General features: G+C 40.0%; 1 protein-coding gene across 13 annotated transcripts in view; it reads right to left on the bottom strand.

Moving 5' to 3' along the window:
* The window catches only part of ATXN1 (ataxin 1), a 440,907-nt gene that overhangs the window by 196,925 nt on the left and 235,686 nt on the right, over positions 1 to 8,296 (bottom strand). For all 13 annotated transcript variants that reach the window (XR_001363440.1, XM_005873029.2, XM_005873027.2 and 10 more), the window contains one exon: positions 729 to 788. The gene's annotated coding sequence lies outside the window, so the exon portion shown is untranslated. The remainder of the gene's footprint in view (positions 1 to 728; positions 789 to 8,296) is intronic.

The following is an 8,296-nucleotide window of genomic DNA, read 5'->3' on the forward strand; positions in this document are numbered from 1 at the left end:
AACATAATTAAAGCATAGTGATTAATCACAAAAACAATATGTAATTATATATGTGTTTTCCGGTGGTCTCAGGCGACCCCTGTGAAAGGGTCGTTCGAACCCCAAAGGGGTCGCGACCCACAGGTTGAGAACCGCTGCTTTAGAGGGATGTTATCACTAGTTTATCAGCATTACTTCAGGTCCAACAAGCTATAATCTGTGTCTACAGAAGGAATTGGGATTTTAAAAACAGTTCTGTGTGTGTGTGTGGGGGGGGGGTACTGGAGGGATAGGGAGACCTCACAGAGGGGAGTCAAATGCCTCAGCAGCCGTCTGTACCCACATGAGCTCTAAGGTCCCATCCAGTGCTCTCTCTTTCAGGGCGTTCATGAAACAGGGCATCATGTGAACAAAACAGATAGTTTTTCCTTGCCCACGGCCCATCTCTGTGATCAGTCACTGAAACAAGGAAGCTTCCTCTGCTGTCTGCTCTGCAGCTGAACGAGGCTAGAGCAACAATGGCAGCAACTCCTAAAAGGCAACCCACGTGGACAGCGAAAAAAAAACGGCAGAAAAATACAAGAGGGAAACCTCCCTCTGGAGGGAGGAGGACATGGGATGAGTAGAAAGAACATTTGGTTCCAAGCGGGGGAAACTTCTAGAGAATGTGTGCAGGCACTTTTCCTTAGAGCGCTGGGTAACAGTGTGATGTGGGTGTACATATATAAAAGAGTCATAGACTCACTCACCGTAAGAAAACAGCAGATTGGATCCTCTGCCCCAGAAAACGAACTAATTTCTTTGGAAAACTGGAAGAGAAAAAGATTTAAACAACGTTAAGTCCATTCTGTAACTCAGCACAGGTGTGCAGACGTAGATAGTGTGAGAAATCCCAGCCCTGGCATGTGGGCACTTAGTAGGTGCGCAGTAAATCTGAAGAACAGTGGATGCATAATGGTGTGCCTGACTACTTGAATTTTTTTAAAAAGAGCTTTGAACAATTAATATGCAGAAAGCAATCATGTGTGTGATTCTGCGATCATGAGAAAGATGAACCTCATGATGAAGGATCATATACTTTGGTGCCTGAAAAATGAAGTTTTGGGTGGATATTTTTAAATGTCATGTCTGCACCCCCACCACGCAGTTGATTGACGACCTCTCAATAAGTAAGCAGAGTACCCCATGCCTGCACTTTGCCCTTTCCCAAATGGCAGACCTGCAACTCCACACACCCCCCCACTGAAGTCAGTGACCCCACAGGGACCCATAATTGGGCTCAGATGGGAATGTGGACTTGGCAGAGGGCGCTGGGGGCTACATATCAGGCCAACTGTGTAATCCCGCGAGGAAGCCACGGTGCCTGAGATAAAGTGTGGGAAAGAGCCGAGATGAAGTGCATGTTGGAAGAGGAAGCCTGAAAGACAAAGGGAGATAAGGCAGTGACAGCAGCAGACTGTGTAATCTACATCACATAAGGGACTAAACTCAAGATCCAAGTTTTAAAACATTTCCAGAGACTGTTTTAAAGATGCCTTTGCAGGTTTAGGAGGGGCCGTGAGGCAAAGCTAGTCTGGTTCCTGAGACTGGCCGGTTTTCACAGGATCCCAGAGCACTTGGGATTGAGAGCTATATGAAGGCCACTGCTTTTCCTCCTTTTCCCTAAAAGGAAGAGAGAGGCCTGGTCACTAGGGCGGGATGGAGAGCCTCCTCCTCCTCCTCAGCACGCTCCCTGGCAGCAGATCCTGACTCAGTTCCTCAGAATCTGAAAGGCGTTCCTCACAGTCCCAGAGAGAAGTCACGGGCCATAATGTCAGACTGTGCTAGGAGAGGTGCGGGCTGCTGAGACGATGAGATTCAGCCTCGTGAGAAGTTTATACTCTAATTGAAAACACAATATGGAAGCAAGAGGAGCAGAGAAAGCTGGTACATGCTGGTAAAATCTCTGAGCACCTTCTTTTTAAAGCCACAGTTTATAATCCACTCACATACAGTAACCTTTTCATTCTAACGGCAGACGAGATGTCTACAGTAAGAATCATAAAGACCATAAGACTGATTTCAGAGTCAGACCTGACTCTGAATCGCAGCTCAGTCACATAACAGCTGTGTGATTCCAGTTCCGTAAACTCTCGGCCCCCTTCCCTCATTTGCATAATGGTAATACTAATACCCACTTCATATAATGTTTCAAGTTTCTAGTGCAGTGCTTGGCATGTAGAAGAGACTTAAAAAGAAAAAGCTTTTAATGCCAGGTGGCACAGCATGTCTACATATCTGAAATACTAGAGAAGGAAGACACAGGAGAGATTTTTATAACTCATAATGTATCAAAATGTCGGTCCTTGTATTCTCTCACCCCCCACCCCCATTAGTTAAGACAAGTGAGAACAAAGTAAAACTGTTTACTGTGAACAATTAGATCATACAGATAAGGGGAGAAACACCCAAATAATAGAAATCAGCAAAAGCCTCACTAGTGATTACTATGACCATTTTGGTTTATATGGTTCCAGGTTCTCTCCTATGCTCAAGCACACACAGTATATTAGACATATACTTAAATAAGTAAAATTTTATACATATGTACAATTCATTCATAATATACTATGATAGTATTCATATTGTTTTACAATGTGAAAACATTTTATTTGGTATAGTATAAATCTCTTAATTTTAATACACCCATCTCCATCATAACTTTTTAAGGACTTACAAGAGTATTACACTAAAAGAAGTAACCTCTAAATGTGTATTTGTTGAATTTACAGAATCTACCAGTGTCCCACATTTATTAGAAATTACTATACATGAGGTAGTGTGTGGTTCTTTTTTTTCCATATTTTCATCAAAATCATGAAAGGCAGATTGTAAAATGTAATAGTTAACAACAAAGATTGTTTTGGTTTATAAATGGGAGTAGCTTAGAAGAATACTAACTAGCACAGGGAATAACATCACAAATAACAATATCCAGTGACTTTCCAATATGTTGCAAGGGGACAAAATCCTAAGGAGGAGGGCTAACAATGAATAGAGATGTCTATTTCAAGTAGGAAATCCCAAGAATGAAGTGAAACAAGTGTCCCTGTTTCAGTCTGATCATGACACAGAGAAAGTTACTGAAAACTATAAATTCTTGAGTGACCCTAAAAATCATAATCACATTATATGAACTTCAAAACCAAAAAACAAAACCCAAAAAACGAGAATTTACCATATTTAGAAGATACTAGGATTTGAAATGTTTCTATAATTTCAGTATTTCTCATCCAATTTCCTTCGCAGAGAATGGCTGGTGTGGTGAACATATGTGATACAGTTTGCTTAAACTGCATGACACATCTTGTCCTCGATTGAGAAAACTGTGCTCTATCTACAAATGTGACCGGGAGGCTGGGGGAGTGAATGTATCCTCACAATCAGCGAAGAGTGTGAGCTAATTCCTCCTCCAGTTATGACTGTAACTAACCCTTTGTAAGTACTGCCAAGACTGCTCCTTCAAGCAGGCAGGCAGGCAGGAGGTGGGGGGTGGGCAGGATGCAGGAGAGAAAGACAGACCGGGCATACTGTGGCAGTAGAGAAATGCCAAACCAGACACCAGCCGGAATATCCTGGAGAGGGCAAAAGTGGAGAAACAGCCCTGGCCAGTGTGGCTCAGTTGGTTGGACATCATCCATCCAGTGCACTCCATGTTATGCTGTCACATCAATGATTCTCTCTCTCCCTCTCCCTTCCTCTGTCTCTAAAAATCAATAAAGTATTCTTTAAAAAAAACAACAGAAACAAAGTAGAGAAATATAGAGTTTGATTTCTGAAACCAGAATCTACAATGAATGAAGAGGTGAGATACCTATTTGCATGCTACCTCCCAACAAAAGTTCCCTAAAAGTTCATCCCCTGTCCGGTTTATGCAGTTTTTAGGGGAGGTGATAATTTTCGGTGAGGTTCATACTCTTAGACTTCTGTTCTACTTGACCACTTGAAATAGAATCAATATTGGTAGATAAGAACACAGACCTTAAATTTTAGCATTAGATGGAATCGCAGAAAGCATTTCTTGGACAATCCATACTAGGGCCTTCACTTCACATGGCATATGGACTGAGCTACTCTTAATGGATCTTTTTGATTGTACAATTCAGGAGTCAGTAAGATGTCCCTCGATCTCACAATGCATTTCTAATAGGGACAGAGTTTTTGCTTTGCCTAACTCTCTCTTGGGTTAACTGCTTTCTCCGCTGTGTTATGTGCTATATAACATCTCTGTTATACAGTCAAAGCAAAACGATGCTCATTCTTCAATTTGCTTTCAGAGGAACCTTCATACCCTTCAATGGTATACATGGGATGGCCCAGAACACATTCTGCATAGCAGACCTAGCTATCAAAACTGGGGTTTTGATGCTAACATCCTCACCAACTGTGCATCTCTGGTAAATATGACCTGGCCAGGAAAACTGTGCTGATGCCATATATTCCACACTTACAGTAGAGTTTTGAACTACAGACTTTGGAAAATTTTGTCTTGCCATTGTATAGTGTCATCCTGAGTAAGCACAGAATTCCTTAATATTAACGACTACCATTTACTGAGTGGTTATTTTGTGCCAAGTTTTTATCTATTATCTGTAATCCTCACAAAATCTCTGTAAAATAGGTTGCATTAGCCCCATTGTACAGATGACGAAAACAAGGCTCAAGACAAGTAACCTAACCAAAGTCACATACCCTACAAGATAAAGCAAGAATTCAAAGCCAGGTTTATCGGGGTTTCATGGCCAAAAAGAAAAGAACGAAGCATCATGGTCACATGTGATTTTTATATGAAGGCCACAATCTACAGGATTCTCTCAAACACAAAAAATAAATACTTGCTTTTTCTCAATAATCAGATATTACTTTTTCAGGTTATTTTTCTCATAGCAAGAAAGGATGCTAGAAACAAAGTTATCCATGAAATTTGGTAGTAAGTTGTGCTTTAGCTGTCTAGACAGGCATTCTTCAGGCAGAAGAGCAGGACCAAAGTGCTGACAGTTGCAGCAACACAAAATGTAGCCTTGGCAAGTCAGTCTAACAATTACTTTGCATCATTCTGATTATGAGCCACAAGTATGCAATCAACAGCATAGAGACGATCTTAAATGATCTCCATCAGCATTTTACTTTAGTTATCAATGCTTGGCAGATGGAACACATTCTCATCTGACCTAAACGCAATGTTAATGACCCGAACACAAAGAACGTGCAGAAATAAGAGCAGCACAGAGAACGGCCTTGCTGGGGGCCACTGGTTATAAGAGATGCACTGTATTTCATCAACTTTTCCATTTATTACCTCAGCGTAAATAAATAATATTCATGTGTTTCTCATCTGATAAATTCATCCGTAGTCTAACTCAATGGAAAGATTAAGTAAGTTTACAGTTCCCCAGACTTAATACTGCATGTTGTGCAATTCTCTACAAAGAACAGTTTTCATGTTTCATTACACATTTTTGTGGGTTGCATCTCCTCCACTAAATTGTGGCCCAGCTCCAACAGCATGAAAATTTTATCATTTATCTCTCTATTCCCAACACCTAGCACAGTGCTTGGTGTATATAGTAGACATGCAAAATATGCAGAAATGAATGAACATGCTATCCAATGGAATATGCATGCTATCCAATGATATCAAAGAGCATTATATATAATATTTTAAAATCAATGATTAATATTCTTGAATTGCCAAACACACCATGTAAATTCCTTAAAGACAGTATCTATATACCTAACAATTCTAGCAGTTAGCATGTTTATTATAAGAATGGTCAAAAGGATGAACAGAAAGCAGAGCAAAATCAGCACGTCAACAGTATTTCAAAATTCCAAAACTGGCAATCACCGCCTTAGCAAAGTTGCACCTTCGACTTGGAGGGAGGCGGGAGGAGCAGGATGCTATTTTTAGAGTGAAGGCAGAAAGCTTTCTGCGCCCTGCACTTTAGGGCCACGTCCCTGCAGTATGACTCTTCTCTCTGCAGCTAAAGATCAGAGCTACTTCACCAAAGTTCAGTACAAATAGGAAATATCATAGGGGCAGGGAGAGATGAATACTGTGACTTTCAAAAGTGCTGCCTGTGTAGGAACATTGCAGTCACATCTGGCAGCGGCCCCAGTGATCTCGATGCAAAAGCTATTATCCCAATCAAACAACAAAGGCTTAAAAAACATAGTTCTGGACAAAAGTTGGAGTTCAGTAAATATTTAAAAGCCATAATATCTTATATCTGTGTGAGCTTTATAGTTTTCAAAGTGCTCAAGTATAGCATGAACAGTCAGCAGCCAACATCACTATGCTATATATAGTTTTAAAAATTGTATCTCTTAAATGTCTAGAATAACCAGGGGCTGGCAAACTCTTCCAGGAAAGGGCCAGAGAGCATATATTTTAGACTTTTTTACTCAGCTTTGCCATTGGAGCACAAAAGCAGCCATGAGAATACTACACAAATGGACGTGGCCATGTGCAAACAAAACTTTATTTGCAAAAACAGATGGGGTGGGATATGGGTCATGGGTTAGTATTTGTCAGTCTTTCGTCTAGAATGTCATTATACATTGACCCTTGAACAACATGAGTTTGAACTGCATGCGTCCACTCATATGCAGATTTTGTCAATAAATATGTACAATACAATACTATAAATTTATTTTCATTATGATTTTCTTAGTAACATCTTTTCTCTAGCTTACTTTATTGTAAGGACACAGTATGTAATACATATAACATACAAAATATGTGTTAATTGACTGTTTATGTTACCAGTAAGGCTTCTGGTCAACATGGGCTGTTAGTAGTTCAGTAGTTGGGGAGTCAAAAGTTATAGGCAGGATTTTTAACTGGGCAGGCGGTCAGCACCCTTGACCCCCGATTTATTCAAGGGCCAAATGTACTGGGAAATTTTGAGACACATTCTCTGCTTCCTACTTTCCCCTCAAAGAGACTATATTTTTTACTTAGTAAAAAATTAGATGACAATATCACACAGTATCCAGAAGCAGTGAATGGCTTATTTCTGCAGCATCCATCCACCACTGAATAGCAGCAAGGGCAAATCTTCCCATGCCAGGTGAAGCTATCCAGAGTGGCGGGTCACTCTGCATTCGTCTCTGCATCATATATGTGCAAAGGCTGCCCCACAGAACCCTGGATAAATTCTCAGAGCCTCCTGAAGTAGTGCGTTATCTAGGCAAGCAGGAAGGCCCTGTGCAACAAAATCACACCATCTGATTAAATATGGGCAAAGGACTATCTTTCTCTAAAGAAGATTTACAAATGAACAAAATGCACATGAAAAAGTGCTTAATGTTACTAATCACTAGGGAAATGCAAAACAAAATCACACCTTGGGATGGTTATTATAAACAACAACAAATAACAAATTTAAAAAACACAGCAAATAACACATGTTGGCCAGAATATAGAGAAAATGCAATCCTTATGTATTGTTGTTGGGACTATAAAATGGTGCAACTACTAGCGAAAACTATGGCAGACCCTCAAAAAATTAAAAATAGAAATACCATATAATTCAGAAATTCCACTTCTGGGTATGTACCCAAAAGAATTGAAAGCAGGGACTTGAACAGATGTTTGTAAACCTATTTTTCACAGCAGCATTATTCTTTTTAAAAATACATATTTTTATTGATTTCAGAGAGAGGAAGGGAGACGGAGAGATAGAAACATCAATGATGAGAAAGAATCATGGATCAGCTGCTTCCTGCATGCCCCCTACTGGGGATCAAGCCTGCAATCCAAGCATTTGCCCTGACCAGGAATTGAACGTTCAACCACTGAGCCACACTGGCCAGGCACCACATTCATAGTAGCATTATTAACAACAACTAAAAGGTGGAAGCAACCCAAGTGTAAATACACAAGATAAAATATATACAGACAATGCAATATTACTTAGCCATAAAAAGGAAGGACATTCTGACATATGCTACAACATGGATGAACCTTGAAGACATTATGCTAAGTGAAATATGCCAGTTACAAAAGGACAAATACTATATGATTCCAATTATACAGTATATAGAGATGCCTAGAGTAGTTGAATGCAAGAGACAGAAAGTAGAATGGTGGTTTGCAGGGGCTGAGGAAGGGGGGAATGGAACGTTATTGTTTAATGTATATCAAGTTTCAGTTTGAAAGATGAAAAGTATTCTGGAGATGGGTGGTGCTGATAATTACACAATAATCGTGAATATGCTTAGTGTCAGTGAACTGTATACACTTAAAAATAGTAAATATTGTAATATATATTAT

This window comes from Myotis brandtii, unplaced genomic scaffold (genome assembly GCF_000412655.1).
Source record: "Myotis brandtii unplaced genomic scaffold, ASM41265v1 scaffold398, whole genome shotgun sequence".
NCBI classification, from domain to species: domain Eukaryota; kingdom Metazoa; phylum Chordata; class Mammalia; order Chiroptera; family Vespertilionidae; genus Myotis; species Myotis brandtii.